At 43.7% G+C, this 17,614-nt stretch overlaps 1 long non-coding RNA gene across 1 annotated transcript; it reads left to right on the top strand.

Moving 5' to 3' along the window:
• Positions 1-6,056: 6,056 nt before the first annotated feature.
• On the top strand, positions 6,057-17,380 carry LOC140213493 (uncharacterized). Its single transcript, XR_011890338.1, has 5 exons — positions 6,057-6,501; positions 7,253-7,343; positions 11,483-11,668; positions 13,471-13,632; positions 17,275-17,380. It is a non-coding gene; the product is annotated as an uncharacterized lncRNA (long non-coding RNA).
• The last annotated feature ends 234 nt before the right edge of the window (positions 17,381-17,614 follow it).

The following is a 17,614-nucleotide window of genomic DNA, read 5'->3' as shown; positions in this document are numbered from 1 at the left end:
TGATTTGGAACCGACGCAAATGCTATCGTTCATTCTATACGTTGTGTATATCCTCGCCAAACCTTGTATTATCAGATTACAGGCGCGATAGGAATTGTGTAGTAGTTTCTGGAAACCATGCGGGCACCAGCCATCAGACTATCACTTTCGACCAGTGATGTATAAAAGTCAAGGCGCTTGACCTGCTGAGCAGATTTTAACGACCACCAACCGCTTGCGCCGATATAGCTGTGGTTTGCTTGTAACTTGCTGTGTGGGGACAAGTTCTCCCAATGAAAAGTTTGTTTCATCATTCACAGTTTTGCTGCTGTATTATTCACCGTCAGTACTACGTGACAATATGGTTTTGCTGTTCGATTTTCGAAGAAAGGATCCCCTCATTTTTCCGGAGTCTTTCTACCTAATGCTATCTCAGCAGACTTACCCCACGCAGAGTGTTTTGTTTGTTTCACGGCTGCGTGCCATTTTTACGCTGCATTTAGTACGCAATCGAATGTTCGTATCCTTTGCAACGTAGGAGTACAATGCCTACGCCGCAAAGGACGAAACACGGCCTTCCTGGCAGCGCGCTCCTAAATTTACCGGCACTGCTCCGCTTCTAAATCTATCATGTTGCTTCACTCTTCTGTAGCATTAAAAAATATACTTACCATTGGTAAGATCACCTTGGTACTCTTAAAAGCAGGTCGCTAAAGGAATTCCAAATTTCGAGAACTGCAGAGGGGAAAAGGCAGTTCGTTCGACATACGCCGCAGAATTCTATCGGCTGTGCAGCGTTACTAGCGCTTTTATTCAGCCGTGCGCTTGGTGAGATTGACTTGTGCACGCTTTCCGTGTACGGATTCGCAATTACCTTACTTGAGGCGACTTTGGATGGACTTATTCGTTGTCGCCACGGGTGAACAAAACAGAGCGGATTTAGCTCCAGCCCAGCTTACCATAAATCTACTTCGTTGCGCCTGTCCGCGAGACACGTCCCGTCGCATATGCGGAATAGGTTGTGCCAAACTATGGCAACATCGCATGCTATCTCGATCTTTTTTACAGCGGAGCTATTTAAGCTTGAGTTCCAGCCGTGCCCGGCGACCGCTCAAAACTCAGCGCAGCAATGCAAATGAAAGTGGAGAGGAGGGAATGCTAGGCAAGGTATAGAGAGGCAATATAGCTAGGAGCGGCCGTCGTGACGGAGGGGTTTGGTTGACGAGGCGCGCACTGGGGGATTGACGGGTTGCCGAATGCTGTGCTCCGACCTGCACGTGCACTCCTAGTGGAGAGACGCAGCGTGCGTCGGTGGGATTAGTGTCCAATCCCCCGATAAGATTGGCAGACCTAGGTATGTGCTCTCACCCGAAGAAGAGAAATGACGGTGAATGGGGAGGAGGGGGGGAGGAGGCTATCAATGTGAGGCAGCACAGGGCGCGAGGAGGGGAGACGATGGACAGGTGTTTCTGTGCGGCGCGCTGTTTCGAAAGATGGAATCCGCTCGTGCCTAGCGTCAGCGAGAGCTTGCACGAGAATGCGGTCAAGGAATCAACCGCGGCGCCCACGGCCGCCTGCACCGCCGCCGCTGCTTACGCAACACGGCGGCGGCTGCTGCCGCCTCAGCGACACAGCTGCTTGCAGACGTCGCAACCTACCGCTGCCACCACCTTAAACGTTCACATCCGTCACCCCTTATGTACTCCAAATGCAGTTCGCAGTGGGTGCTCCTCGATTTGTCGTCCAGGACTGGCTCAGAGCTGTCCGAGCAGCTGCGTTCACCCAAGCTCATTGCCCATTTCTGCTGTTTTCTTGGCTGTCACTACCACGTGGCAATAGTGCACTACCGGGCCGATCCGCGGTGGAGGTGAAGCCGTCTTTAAAGGGAAGCTGAAGAGTCTGTCGAATTCAATAAGACGCTCATATACGGATGCGGAAACCTTACAAACCATGCAGGTAAAATTTTGGGGGGGGATTTTTCACTTAGAAGCGACGTAATCGTCGGTTAAAATTGCGCTGTAGCTCCGCCCCCCGTCGAGCGCCGCGCGCTGCTGCTGACGCTGACGATGCGAGCGGAGACCGGAAAGCGCGCCGTAGTGACGCCAGCACTGGTGTTCCGTTCCTTCGCAGTCTCCGCGACCGTGCCTGACCGCGCTTATTTCTGCGTGCGTGCCGTCCTAATCTCCTTCGCTCGACCCTACATTCCTTTGTTTGTGTTTATGTAGAGTGGTAGTTGACGTGCGCAGCATCAGTTAAACTTGTAGGCCGATCACGCCGGCGTTCTGCGCAGCCTACGGTTGCACGAACACCAGCGGCCGCGACGATGTTCCATTAATTCCCGCAAGACAAGAAGCTTTCAGCTAACGGGGAGGCTGCTGTGAAGTGAAAGAACTTCAAGCCCTCAAGACCAACAGTGCTGTGCTCTAACCATTTCTGTGAGACGATTACTACCAGAGTTTATCAATAATGCGTGCTTTGGGTTCGCCTTCGTGTTAGCACGCTGAACGGAACGTGCAAGTTTATCTCCCACCCTTGACACAGGTGTCATCGCCAAAGCGCTGCGAATTTTCTATTCGCGCGTGCGTTGTGAAACAGCCTGCATGCAGCTACCATAACGCAGTGCAATTGCAAAGTTTGCATGTGTTGGAAAGCCGGCTCACGCCAGGACGCTGCGCTCCCCCTTCTCTCGCACACATAAGAAACCGACCATCTCACGTAGCCGACGGAATTCGCCGGTTACGAGTAGGGTGCGAATGGCGCGCCGATGAAGGTTCTATACTACACGTGCTACAACAGCCGGTAAACTTTTCCCGCGTTTAAACCATCTGTGTAAATTGCCGACAGATTTGGGGCAGCGCACAAATGCCGAAGATGGCATCACCGCTTACGTTCTACGAGGACGCATGCAGGAACGTAACACTACAGTCATTTGCCCGGAAACGTACTCACTGGATCGCTGAGTGCAGCTTAGCAAAAAACATACTCGCCAAAGACCATTTCCAACACGAGGAGATGCTAACCCTTCGCCTTCGTTCGCGTGGAAAGCACTGCTTGCACCAGCATTTTTTTGCTTCTTGGAGAGGCCGGCTCTTCGCAATCGGCTCGTACATGTAGCGACTAAAGTAAAAACCCCATACAAGTGATCTTGCACGCGACAGTGACAACCGAGGCGATGGCTGTCGCGTTCACTCGTCGCCTAGAAGCCGAACTCCACGCGAGCGACGGCTTTGAGCGACGACTTCCCAGTATCAGGGCAGCAACATACGCGCCGAAACTAGCGTGACGCGTGCTTTATCAATTTAAGTTGATGTATTTTACTGTAAAAAAGACCATAAAATATTTCTGAAGATCTCGCACTAGGTTCTTATTCTTGCACGAGTAAAATTCAATAGTTTGCTCGTTCCGTGCGACAAACAGTAGTAATTGAGTTATGTACATCCAGTTCCGGGTTCGCACTATTGGATTGTCTCTCGTAGCACTTCCGGGCAACGAGCGACGAGTTCCAGATTTCTAGAAACGAGCGATCGAGGGACAGCACCGAGTGATGTGTTCTAGCGACGGCCTGTTTTGTCGCTCGAAGCCGTCGCCGTCGCGCGCAAAATCGCTCTCGTGAGGTTTGAACTTAACGCCGAACTCCTCAGAGGAACGCAAGCCCTCGAAGTATTCCATGACCGTCTCAGCAAAACAGCACCAAACTACCTTGCACCGTGCTTCATGTGTAGCGGCAGCAGTCGGTCCGGACCGGACGAACACCGTTGTTGACTTCACAAGGCGCTCGACCAATCACAGGCGGAAACGAGGCGCGCGAGCTGCCCCGAGTCTGCTGCTGCACTTTTCGCCGAAATAATACCTGTTTGCGCTTTGTTTCGCTCAGTTTCGATGCGATATTCGAATTCAGAGGATTGAAAACCAGGACGTACTGCTCTTCACTCATTTTTTCTGGCAAAGCTTTCAGCTTCCCTTTGAGCATTCCCCGTGCGTGTCCGATCCGGAATATAGCGCATTACCAGGCCGACCCGCGGCGGAGGTTAAGCAGGCTTTAGGCACTCCATGTACGTGGGCCGATCCCGAAGATCTTGCAATACCGGGCCGACCTTCGGCGGAGGTTCAGTTCGCCATTAAGGGGCTCATATACACAGCGTCGCTGATCATCCTTCTTCACACATTGGAAGGACACTGAATTTTTAAAGCGAACGTTTCTTTGCCTCTTCCTCCTACTTTCCGACTGCTGCTGCTGCTGCCCGGCACACCGGGCCTCAGGCTGGTTCAGAGCGTGCACTGTAAAAAATTTCCGTAATTATACGGAGGATTTCCGTCATTATACGGAGAACTGCAGTGTAAAAATGCGGAAACTGTCATATTTCAAAAATACGGCAAAATCTGCTGTTAATATACGGAAAGTGCTCTCCGTTTTCAGCTTTACGGACATTTTCACTGTAATCATATGTACGGCTATACACTGTTTTCGACGAAACAGACAGAATTCTGTATTTTTGTTATGCGAACATCCGTATTATTGTGAGAAAACTTAAGCTGTCTGAATGAGCGCTCGTACTAGTAAAGTTTCAGCTAACAATATTTTATTGAACACGCAAACTGTACGCATTATGAAGATGCGTACAAAATGTGAGAGCTAGCCTTCTACCAAAAGCTGCAATAACAGATCGTATAAATATATATACGCATCTTCTATTGCGGTCGCAGTTTGCCGCGCATATGGGCCTCGCTGATCATATGCGCAAATATATGCGTGTTCTCGCAATGTTCTCAAATTAAGCGCTTTGTAGTTAATAACACAGCATATATGTTTAAGTGAACGAAGAGCCGTGGACATACGTGCATACGTAAACAAGCTTGCAGCATTCAGGTGCTGGTGCACTGGGAATGACATTGGTGCTCTGTATACGCCAAAAATTGTGTGCACTCTAAATCAGTACCGAAACGCAGGGAGTGGTATAATGACCGTAACGGCATTTACATTTTGCAACAAATGGTCTCGAAGGGGGCTGGCGGCCTATAGATCCAAGTACAACGGTCGGATGAAATTTTCGAATGCGGCAAGCAATTAACCCAAGTGTCAAAGGGCATTGCTGAACTGCAGTGTAGTTGGTTTAACTCATTCCCATAATATTTACAAAATATCTCGTCTCTGACAATAACTGCCCATTCATTGAGACAAATCGATTACGCATAATCTTCACTGTTCATGTGTTAATTCTTGCGATAAGATGTAATCGCAAACATTTGGCGCTTCATCTTGAACCAAGACCGGTATAAGCGCGCTCGTTCTTGTACGGTAGAATAAAGAACGCGAACATGCACCGACATGTGTGTAAACTACTGGAAGGTGACTGAAGATGAAGGACCTATTACCGTGCTAGTACTGTGTGTACTGTCAAAAAGAAGAAAAAAATAATACGGAAAGAAAGAATGCCCAGTGCCGAGATGTAACGATTCAAGCTTTATTTCTTTTTGACCTAGAATGCAACACCATTAGTTCCATGTGCTTTATATATGGGTAATGTTATGACACAACTCATTATTTATCCGTTCATTACATGCACCAACCCGCCCAAATTATCACTATACTAGAGATTATGGACGCATCGCAGTGCATTGCTTTGCACTTCATTGCAGCACAGGGGTTAGCTATCCCCAGTAGCGAACGCTTTGGTTGACCTCCCTGCCTTTCTGCTTCTTGCATTCTCTCTCCCTTTGTATAAAACGCACTAACTTGTGGGAGAGAAAGTGTTCTCCTCTTTTAGAATTCAGTTGTCAAGCAATTATATTGCAGTTCAAGTAACTGTATCGACCGGGTCCCGGTCGAAGAAACCAACAGCAGGCGTTTCAAGACAACAGTGAACTGTTATGTTTATTGCGCTGGGCATTTTATACCAGAGCGAGGGAAAGGGGGTAGTGGAAATAGAGGGCAAAGAAAGGCACGTGTCGTTCCAGCGTGCCAAGATAGCTTGTGCTCGTTGAACTGATACGATACAGTAACCAGAGCACAAATGCGAAAACGAAACCGATTCTCCGCGCTCACAGAGTGCGGCACCAGGGGGCAGCCCGCGCTGCGCGTCCGTTAGGAGTGGCAGACGGAGCTGCACATGTGTAGTCAGCCGGAATTTTTCGTGTCGTGTTGTAAAAGTTGTTAATTTGCCGTAAATATCTCTTGATTTGTACTCAAGAGTGAAGCAAGACTCCGAGGAAGAGAGATTGACGCATCGGGAGCAAAGGACAGAAACGATGGATGGTTACGCTGCTTGGGTCTCGGCACGTTCGAATTGGCAAAGTTCCGAATTTGTCGCTGTGTTTTGTACGCTTGTGCGCTCGTCATTTGCCGTCATCGCGCGGAGATATTTGCGCTGGATGTCTTTCACTTCGTGTACAAAACTCTGTACGCTGCGGCATCGAAGAAGTTGTCCTGTGTTTGGGTGCACGTATGCGCTTGGACACGGATATATCCTGCTTGCTCGCAACGGGTGTTCAACAGTCTACGCGCACTCGTAACTTGCTCATGAGGTAAGTCCATTTTAATCTTATTTGGTTTGCATAACGTAGGTGTTAAAGTGATGTGTGGTAAGCCGGTGTCGCGAACAGAAATATTGTTTCAAAAGACCACTATGCAACGTCTTAGGGCAAAACTGACGCATGAATGGGGAAAGGGATCACCCTATCTTTTCAGATCGATTCCAGTCGTAGCGCGATCGGCTCGATCGCAATTTCCGTGAGGTACTTCTAACCTTTTGCTCACTCGCGTTAAAAGCGTAGAATAAAACTGCGTTCAGTTGCGCACTTGTATTGACGCTTGTATTGGCTTGAGAGCATACTGTATCCGATACAAGAACTTCTGTTAAAATACGGAAATAAACGTTCGAGGCAATAGCAGTCGCTCACTACCTGTGATCGTTACTTTCTTGCTTGGGTGCACGTTTTAATTGTGACCAGAAAAAAAAAGTTCTTTGCTCTGGCTGCTCTGCTGTGTTTCCTCGGTGCAACTTTTTGCAGTGCAGCAAGACGTGTTGCTTCGAATGATGTCTGGGCAGTCAATGCATTCGTGTCAGTAAGCAAGCAGTAAACGGGGTATCAGTGCGAAAAAAATTGGACATACAAGAGAAGCGAATGGTATCATCATTGACTCTTTTATTTTACGAATAATTCAGTTGTATTACTAAAGCGGAGAGTGGATATGCATGAAAGTCAGATTGTATTGATACTCAGCAAAAACAAGGTAACTTATCATTACTAATCAATCCTTTTGTTTTACTGAAAGGCAAGTTGCTGTTGTGCTGGAGCTGAGAAGAGGTCTGCTGCCTGCAATGGGTCCATCTCTCTCAAGTTATCGCAGTATTGTAGCTCTCAAAGTGAGTGGATTTTTTTTTCTCTTAGCTATTTGCCACCTGAATCATGACTGCCACCTGCCACCTGAATCAAGCTGTGTAGGTGATCACTGTTAGTGACATTGGAGTGCTGGTGGACAAGCACTCCTTTATGATTGCAACGCATATGACAGAGTGTAGCTGTGGCAGTATGCGAAGGTGTTCATCTATAAGCCAAATTAGGTTCTTTGAGGTAATATGTTAATATATTGATGACATTGGATTGTGGTCTAGCAGGCAAAAATGCTAAACAAAGAGAAGTAATTTTAATTTGCACTTGGTAAGATGTGCAAGCAATTCAGGCTGTTACACATGAAATGGGACATTTGTAGATGTCTTCTACAATGCTGCAGTCCTGAATAGCTTCAGAGTTTAGTGATACCACTATAATTTCTCTGTAAAGCATGCAGCAGAGTTTAGCATTGGGGGAGGCTGGCATCAACAGGCGTCTCCTTACTTAGTTAGTTAAATGGGGTTTAATGGCGCAAAAGCGGCTAAGGCTATGCTGCGCCAAAAATGAGGTGTTTTAAAATCCAGTTAATGAAGGAAAAGGCTTTGTTAATAATCTATATTTTATGTAAAAATCCAGTGTCGTCTACAAATTTACGAACGTCACATAATGGGACTAGCGGATCATCACCTAAAATTAGAGCAGGGTGTAAAGGTATGTGTAGTTGACATAATTTGTGCAAAAGTGTTCGTCTGTGTGTTTCAGTCTGAGTACATGTGAGTAATATGTGCATAACTGTTTGTGGCTGTTGACATTTCTCGCATGTTGGTGTGTCTTCTTTCGTAAGTAAGTAATTGTGTGTGAGGTGTGTGTGCCCAATGCGTAGTCGGCATAAAACTACATTGATGAACCGCCCCTGATGGTAGCATGACTTCCACTCGCCAACTGTGGGTTTCGTGAGATGTAGTTTGTTGTCAGCACAATGGTCCCATTCGCGTTGCCATTTCGCCGTTAAGGCTTTTCTAATCGCGTGGATGCTATCTTTGTATGGAAGTGTTGTGTTTGTTATCTCTTTGTTCGCTGCCATCGATGCATATCTATCGGCTGCTTCGTTACCCAGTATCCCAACATGACTTGGTACCCAGCAGAAGTGGATTGATCTCCCATATTTGTTAAGCGCGAACATGTTTAGTATGACCCCTAACAGGGGTTCACACTCATATTTTAGGTTTAGAGCCTTCAGTGTACTTAAGGAATCAGTGTAAATGTGTTTTTGTGCTTGCCAGTGATAATCTTTTTAACTACAACCCATACAGTGTAAACTTCAGCAGTGAAAACAGAGGCATGTTTTGGTAGACGAATACTTCTTTCCCAATTTTCTGTTACGGCCCCTACACCCACGTGTTCTTTTGTTTTGGACCCATCAGTGTAGAATTGCATGTGATTTTGGTATTGGTCCTGAAGAGCACGGAATTCTTGTATAATGTGGTCGTGAGGAGTGTCTCTTTTCCTTAAATGTGTTAATGTCCAGTCGCACAACTGCGTGAAATCGTACCACGGGGCCAACCATTCTGGTTTCTTGGCAACCTGGAGGACTTCGTGGGGAATTTCATAATCCCGACACTATTGCTCATGCCGCAGTACAAGTGGCCTAATCATGTTTGGTTTATTTGTGTAGTGTAAGCGTGAGTTGCACTGTGTGACGATGTTGTAGCATATGTGTTGCGGTGATGACTGAATTCTGAGTACGTAAGGAAATGTGAGGAATGCTCTGCGCTGCTGTAATGAGGGTTCGTTACATTCAACATATAAACTTTGAATAGGTGACGTCTACTTACTGTGAAGTTCAAATGAGGTGTTACTGTTAGGGTGACTATATATAATTTATGGTTTAATTCTAATCTTGTATGAGGCAGACATAGTTTACCCACTTCGTTAAACAATAGAGATGTAATATCTATGTATACAAGTATTACCCATTCATTTATGCCATTTGGACAATGGCAGAAATGCATGGGTAATACTTGTGTACATAGACATTACATCACTATTGTTTAACCAGGTGGTGCCCCTGCATGCTAAATTTTACAGGGCTATTATTAAGTAATGTCAACTTTTGTTGTAACATTAAGGCACCTTTTATATTATTACAGATTACCACCATTGTGTACCATCATAGTGTGATATTTACACTAAATGTATTTGACTTTGCTATAAAACCCTGCACAGTGGTGCATCATGAAATGTTTTTCTATAGTTTCTGGCCTCAGAATGCACTTCACGTTATATTCTTGTTTGCAACAAAACTATAATGCAGGTTTCTCTCCTTATATTTTGTGGCACTTCAAGCTGCGGCAAGCTAAACCACTGGGCAGCAATACTGGCATCGCTACTGCGTGTGGAGCTGTCTTCAAACACACACAAGGAATACATAATTGCTTTTTTAGCGCAAAACAATGGACACAAGAAAGACGACAGAACAAGGCGCTACTCTCAACTGACATCACTTTATTGCGTCCCTCCTTTGTAGACAGCAGAATCTAGAAGAACATGCGCTGTGAACACCATGTGCAGGAACCACCAACATCTGATCACAAGAGCACACTCATACGACAGAATCCAAAAAAAAACCATATTGAGCACTGTACAAGGTTAAAGAAAGCACACTAATGCACTGTGACCCCAATGACTGTATGAAGAAAGCTTCCGATAACTCTGTGGCGGTGGTATCACGGCTCTTTTTCAAAATCGTAGTATCACGAAACATTGCGAACATAAGCGATCCATACCAACAGGCACAGGTTCCCATTTAGCTCAACATTGTAAAATGTGGAAGTGCAAAGCCATGTTTCGTGATACTATGATATTTAAAAGTGCTGTGATACCACCGCCCGAGAGTTATCGGAAGCTTTCTTCATACAGTCATTGGGGTCACAGTGCATTAGTGTGCCTTCTTTAACCTTGTGCAGTGCTCAATATGGTTTTTTGGATCCCGTCGCATGAGTGCGCTCTTGTGATCGGTTGTTGGTGGTCCCTGCACATGGTGCTCACTGCACATGTTCTTCTAGATTCTACTATCTATAAAGGAGTGACGCAATAAAGTGATGTCAGTTGAGAGTAGCGCCTTGTGCTGGTCGTCTTTCTTGTGTCCATTGTTTTGCGCTAAACAAAGTATTTATGGATTCGCACCAACTAGCCCGCCAATGCATTGTGTTGAACGCAAAGAAATGCTGCTTTGCCTTCTTTGACTGTGTTGCGGGCACTTCTGAAGTACTGTCTGTCCAATAACCTTGGTGGCATGGAAGTGCTGTCCACTTCTATGCGTTGCTTTCTGTTTCATTGTGGCATCACATCACATTATATTCATAATGTGTATGTACTTTTTCTAAGAGACCCATATTCCTATCCTTCTGTTATATTTGCTGTCGCATTATTTATGTGCAAATGAACAGTGCTCCAAGTTCCATTTTATCGCAAAGTAAACTACTGGTACCTAAACAGTTCTGTATATCAGAAAACCAAAGCCGTACTGCTGAACACTATCAAGCAGCAGCCTTAGTACAGTGTCAAGTAGTCAGATTTCATTGGTTATACAGAGGCGCACAGCGTACCTCTTTATTACTTGCTGAACAATTAAGCTGTGTGAAAACTGAGTATTTATGTAGCTTCAACCACATGCTATTGGCCATTGTTTCTGCCCTCAGCAAGTGTGGAAGATTATCATGGCATTTCTTTTTCTAACTCTTTTTCCTTATTACAGTGGGATTACTGCATGTGTAAGTAGGAAACGAATCACATAGGCAATCAAAAGCCAACAATGTGTAAACTTGGAACATTGATTGTACAGTTTGATGACCCAGAATAAGTAGAAATACACCATAAATGATTGACGATTAACTTTTACTTGACACAGGGCTAGAGCATACAGTAAGCATACTGTATGCTCATACGGTGTCACATCAATTTAAATTTTAGTGTAGCTTTACAGTGTACGCTTCTATTGTTGCATTCTGTCAGAGGGATGGTAATGTTTCGCGTGTCTAGCAACTAGACTGTCTATATACAGTAGTAAAAATGTGCGAACTGTATTTTTTAATGATTTGATAGAATGTGTAGAACAATAAAGCCATACAATCAACGCACAGTGATGTGACTTTCTCTGCACATGTTGCAGGTTCAAAAAAGTATGGTGGAAGCTGTTGCCAAGGTTCCGACCAGAAAAGACAGCCAGTATAAAAGGCTCCACACCACTGATCTCTACTACAGGGGATGGACAGCACATCGAGCACCCTCGACTGAAGCCAACCTTGTCCCGGAAGTTGGTGCTTCACAACTTTGCGGCAGCACTTCGTTTACACGGGTGTGTGGCATTTCTTCCCCTAACATGCCTGCCTGATGTGCCATAACCTACCCAAGCAGTGTTTCGAGGTGTCCAGAATTTTTCCATTGCAGTGTCTACAGTGTAGCTAACATAAGTGGCGTGCAATGGGGACACTGGTAAATGAGAAAAAACTTGATGTAAGAGAACACTATCATATACGGGTTCAGATTGTCATAAAAGCGCTTATGAGACATGTAGAGACCTCCTAAAATGCAAAAAAACCACGAAGAAAAGTTTTTCGGCAGCAATATTATTTGATCGCACGCACTAGTTAGTCCACCATATGCCCTGCTTCCAGGACAAGTGCCTGCATGACACCGCATTTCCACTGGCTTCACCTGCATCCGGTGCGGTGTGCTGCATCCAGCAAAACATTAGAAATCACTGGTGCACAGTGTTTTCTGTCCCCTTTCTCGACACCTACTGAACACATGGTAAACTGTTTCCAAAGCAAAAAAACAGAGGGAAAGGGCTCTCAACACATTGCATTTTAAAGTGGCTGGTACTGGGTAACGCAAGTACTGTGGCATAGTAGATTTGCACCAGGCAACCTGGGCGCCCAAAAAGGCTGCTGTTTACTTGCAAATGGCCAACGTATTGTGAGCATGTTGAAGTTCTTTTTTTATTCTCATCGCTTATTTAGCTAGTGGAGACAGCTTTCACAACTGGAGAAGAAACCTTGGAAGCATGAAACACTTCACAAAACCAGCTTCAATATAACGTGTCTGCATCACAATTTCATGGCTGCATGAGTGAACCCTCTGGTTAACATGTAAGAGTGTTCATGATGTTTGCCATGCATTATCCACTTTATTTACAGGTCAACCCTATCTTGAGATTTAAGCTGATGTTGCGTTTAGAGAAATTATGGCCGAGAGCCAGCTTTTGAGAATACAGATTGAGCTCGACAGATTAAACGCCAGAACGAGTCGTTGAGGATTTCAGATCAAGAATCTTCAAAGGCCAGTTCATTTAGTGGTGTTAATATTCTGCTCAAAGTTGTTGATTGTTACGTTCATATGGTGCCCAAGCATTGCGGTAACAACTTCACTTGGAGTACATAGCAAGGGTGTATTCGACGTAAGCTGCTAGCTTTTTTCTGTGTTTTCAAAAACTGGTTTCTTGTTCAGTTTAAATATTGAAATTTTGCATTGTTTATTAGGTGTTGTGTCCTGTTTCCTTTCCCTGCAGCTTCTTAGTTAAACATCTGAATAGTGAACACAACTTGACCTTTTGCTTGATTTTCTAGATTACACACCCTCGATGCAAAACAATTTCACTTCAAAACTGCTTGTACTGTACTGAAAGAATAACTTGAAGCAGCCATAGCCACCAATAACACGCAAGAGATGATTATGAAAATTATAATATTGTTTTTTGATCTATCGTGCACCAAGATTTAGAAATATGTAAATGCGATGTAAATAGACAAAATGAAGGTAATGTTGTTTGCCGTCGCTTGGAGATACTTTGATTATATTTTGCATTCTGCCTAATTACATAATTCTTAATTAGTTAATAAATATCTCAAATAATTAAATGAAATGTGTCAATGAAAAGTTGTAGAGCAATATGAAAGCCTCCTTATACACTTTTTTGTTACTGTTACTCATTGTGTGCTACATAAAAGTGTTTTTCCAAGGAATAAGCCTGCAAATACACATAAAGTGTCTTGAGTGGCCAGTCATGTGTCAGTTTTGTGGTGCAAAGCCACGAATACACCTTAAATGGGTTCTTTTAAGAAAAAGACTTGGCTCAGAAAATTATCCTTCTTTATGCAGCCTGTGGAGACAAGGTTTCTTAGACATGGCCATGGCCCTCAAGGAAGATGCCGAGGCCACAGGCAGTTCCTCCAGTGACCGTGAAAAGGTCCCCTGGGGCACAAGTCTAATTTGGCACCCCTACCTTTCTCCTGCAGCTTTTCTGTCTACTTAGCTAACCAGGTGGGTCAATGATGGCAAAGGTAAAAAAGAATCAACAGCTTCAAACGTAGAACTTGCTCAAGCTCAACGCATTTTCGATGTGAAGTTTTTCCCTTATCATTTATCAAAAAACGGGTAATAAGTATATGATATGGTCTTCATACGGACACCTCTTTCCCACAGAGAATTAGCAGTAAAAAAAGCAGCTTATGAAGGCTTGAATATTAGCTAGGATGATGTGGCATAGATAGGATAATGATTATGAATGTTTCTGGTAAAGCTAGTGGTAGTAGAGTGAATAATCAGTTTATATATAGATTAAAAGACATTTCGTTCCAATGCCAGAATTTTAAGTCATCCCAAATAATTCTTGCGTTTGATAGTCTATGCGCATTGAGTGACAGTGCTTCTTGATGCTTGCTTCTTGCTGACATCATTTTTATGCTGCATAATTCACCTGTTTAAATTCCCTATTTCTCCCGTTCAAGCAACTTTACATTCATCATAACATACCTTGTAGATGAGTTCCAGAAACTTGCTGATGAGATTAGGGGGCGGCGTGCACCCCAGGCTTAGATATGCATTCAAGAGCCTCATATCTTGCAAATGTTAGAAATACTCCTGCTAAGCAAGTTCTTGGTGTCATACAAGGTTATTTGCGAATACGAATTTGCCTAAATTTAGAAAACAGTCAATCTAAAGCATGTCAAGCAATATCGCTGACAGTACACACACATTCCAACGGAACTAAATACAAATAAATATAGCACCAAATGCAGAATCATTGGCATGATGCCATTCTTTCAGTGGAATAAAATCTGTCCTGTGTTGTAAATCTGGAATCCTTTATAATCCGGACTACTAAATGCCTCATGAGGGTTGTGACGTAAAATATGCGTGTATTTATTCCTCATTTTTTTACTTTAAGACCCGATAATGCTTAAACAGCAGTGAAAGAACTGAGATCACGGTACTTAATACTTTATATTGCTCCAGAAATCCGTTTTTCTGCCGATCGCAGCATTTGACACTAACAATTTTTGACAGAAAATGTGAGACAGAAGGCACATAACACTTAAGGTGGTGCTATTCACTTTGATTGTTTGGGAACAAAACTCATAATGTACATGTTATGGCCCTACGTGTCATTGCCTTTGAACAACAAAAAGGTAGGGGGTTTGCGTTTTGCAAAACTGCATGGAGGTTTTTACTGTGTGCAATTAAAATTAGAAACCTTCACAGCTGATACTAAATGCATTCTCCACAGCTTTAGGTTATACAGTTGCACTACTTTACATAGAACACACTCTTATCTCATCACTGCCCACACTCTTAGGCAAAGTTACACCCTTTGGAGTGCCCCTTCTGCCACACAATGATAATCGTCATCTGCCTTGTTGCGTTTCCTTTCTTTAACGCTGCGAGCCCTGTACTTTCCAGTAACGAACGGCATGCACATTATCAGCATGATAGCATTCCCGAAAGGAAAGTAGCGGGCGTGGCGTTTTAAAGAAAGGAAACACATCAAGGCAGATAATGATTATTGTTGTGTGGCAGAAGGGGCACTCCAAAGGGTGTAACTGCCTAAGAGTGCAGGTGGTCATTCAGATTCTTCAAAGGTGTTTCATTGTATGGGATGGCACATCGCTCTTCACTTATTTGCAGAATATTGCATTCCGATTGTGTCATATGAGATGAATCCATTAGAGAGCTTTAACTTGCCCTAAATTTATTACAGCTCTGTACTGGCAAACTGGCAGCAGCTTGCAGTGCTTGTGGAAAAACAATTGTAACTGCCGTATTATATGTAACTGCTAGTGCACAGGCATCGGCAGCAGCAATGGTTAGGGTACACTTGTTTCTTCTGTTCTGGGGTATGCATCCTCCACGAGAAAGTAGTTTTTTTCGTCTTCCTCTTCTACCACATTGGAATGTGAAATGGGGTGTAATTTGTAGGGTATACTCTTGCATAAACTTCATGAGCATTTATTCTTGTCTGTGCCACAGATCATTGTTGCTACCACTATAAAAGCAGTTTACAGCACCCGTAGGGAACAATCTGTGAATCTTTAACGAACAGTAAGGATAATGAATAATCTAATAATTTTTAGTAATTTTCAACAAATTTAACACTCTTTGCTTTCCACTGTGGTGTTTTTCAAACTGTAATGTTGGCACAAGGTTTGTGTGCAGGATGTCATTTTGTGTGAATGAGTGCACTTGTGCGCATAACACCTCATCGTCAACAATCTGTTGCACAGAATGTTATTAGCTTTTGTATGCATTGGTCACTATCGGCTGCTCCTTTGTTAGTTGGAATGTAGCATTTATGTAAAGCACATTTGATGTTCTAACAAAAAGCATTGTGCCCTCTTATCTTCTAATTCTCCTACTTGATGCCTAGTGCTATAATAGCATGGTTGACACCATGAGAGTCAGTGTGGTGTATAATTGTGTCAGGGGGGGGGGGGGGGTGCACATTAACTTAAGCAACTTTTCCAGACGACTTGAATCAATATTGTGGAATGCTGGTTTTTTTTTTTCAATCACTGTTACCAAGTTTCACTTTGGTTGTGGCTACAAGTTTAATGTAGTTCGCTAGCACTCCTGCCAACACATATAATGTGCAGGCATCTGTGTTGAAAAAAAGACCAGCTAATGGTTTGCGAGGAGCTAAGGTCCATTTAGACCATTAAATTTTGAGCTTGCACCGGTGGAAATAACTGGTGAATGAAAGCACACCCAGGAGAACTGACCATAATATTTTCTTTCAATGTAATAATGCTGAAGCTTTGAACTGCATATGAACTGACTTGTTTAAAAAATGATCCATTTCCTTGTTCAAGTAAGACAAAGGTTCCACAGGAAGACAGAAACTTGAAGCCGTCAACAGCAGCATGAATATAAACAGCGCTCGACGTTTTGCAATCTTGCACCTGGTTATCATATTGTCCATCCCATTTTTTTCCACAGGCTGTTCTTTACTGTTTTATGGTCATACCCAGTTTAATTTTAATGTCCCTATTTTTTAATATTTCGTTAATATAACTTTTCTTCGTCGCCTTTTAACAAAATATATATTCTAATGTGCCTTCATTTACCATTTGCAGTGATCTTAACCAGATGCATCTTGATACAAAATTTATTTTCCTTAATTCTTCGTTTTCCTTTTCCAAAAGTGCAAACTGTTTATCTTGATACATATTTTGTCTTCTCGGAAGATTAGGTCTACTGGATTAATGACTGCTTACATGTGTACATCATTTTCTGTTTTGGTCACCCCTACTCTTTGCAAGAACTGACAGTAGTGCTCATACCCGCTCCGTCACAATCACCACTGCTAAGCACACCCTTCCTTCCTTTATTTTAACACTTTGGCTTCTCTTGACCTATTATATGGACCAGTTTCTTCCCCAATGAGGCTAGGGGCCAGTGAGCTATGCACAATCCAAAACAACACAGCCAAGGAAAACATTTGCTACCCTAATGACAAGCACTATGTCGAAATGTTGGCTATAGCAACATCCCTTGTTCCAACAATGTTGGTCTACTTACATGTTTTTCTAACACAGAAGTTACTGCTTTGTCGTGTTCTGTGATTATACTTTCTTGCCGCTTTCTTTAGGATGGATATTCACGAATACTATTTGTTTCTCCTAACAGCAGCAAGTTTATCCTTGCAAGCATTTTGGGTCAAGAACAACTTTCACCAGGAAGAAGCGCAAGACGAGTGATTGAAGAAAATAAAGTTGCTTCTGTGATCTAAGAACTTGAGGACTGAAATGTTGCACCTTTGTGTATATATGCTATGCAGTGCATTCATATCACAAAGTGCAAAGTGTTTTATCTCTGCAGCCATGTCAGTGTGTTGGCAAAACAATTTTCTCAATGGTGACCTGCTGCTTTGTCTATGAGCTGCCTTCATGACATTTGCATTTAAGGCGATGTACTATCGTGGACAAAAGTACCCTGGAAGTGCGAGCGTTGACCAAATTGCATTTCT

This window comes from Dermacentor andersoni, chromosome 10 (assembly GCF_023375885.2).
Source record: "Dermacentor andersoni chromosome 10, qqDerAnde1_hic_scaffold, whole genome shotgun sequence".
Taxonomy (NCBI): domain Eukaryota; kingdom Metazoa; phylum Arthropoda; class Arachnida; order Ixodida; family Ixodidae; genus Dermacentor; species Dermacentor andersoni.
The sequence above is the reverse complement of the archived record's forward strand: the minus strand, read 5'-3'. Positions and strand labels throughout refer to the sequence as shown.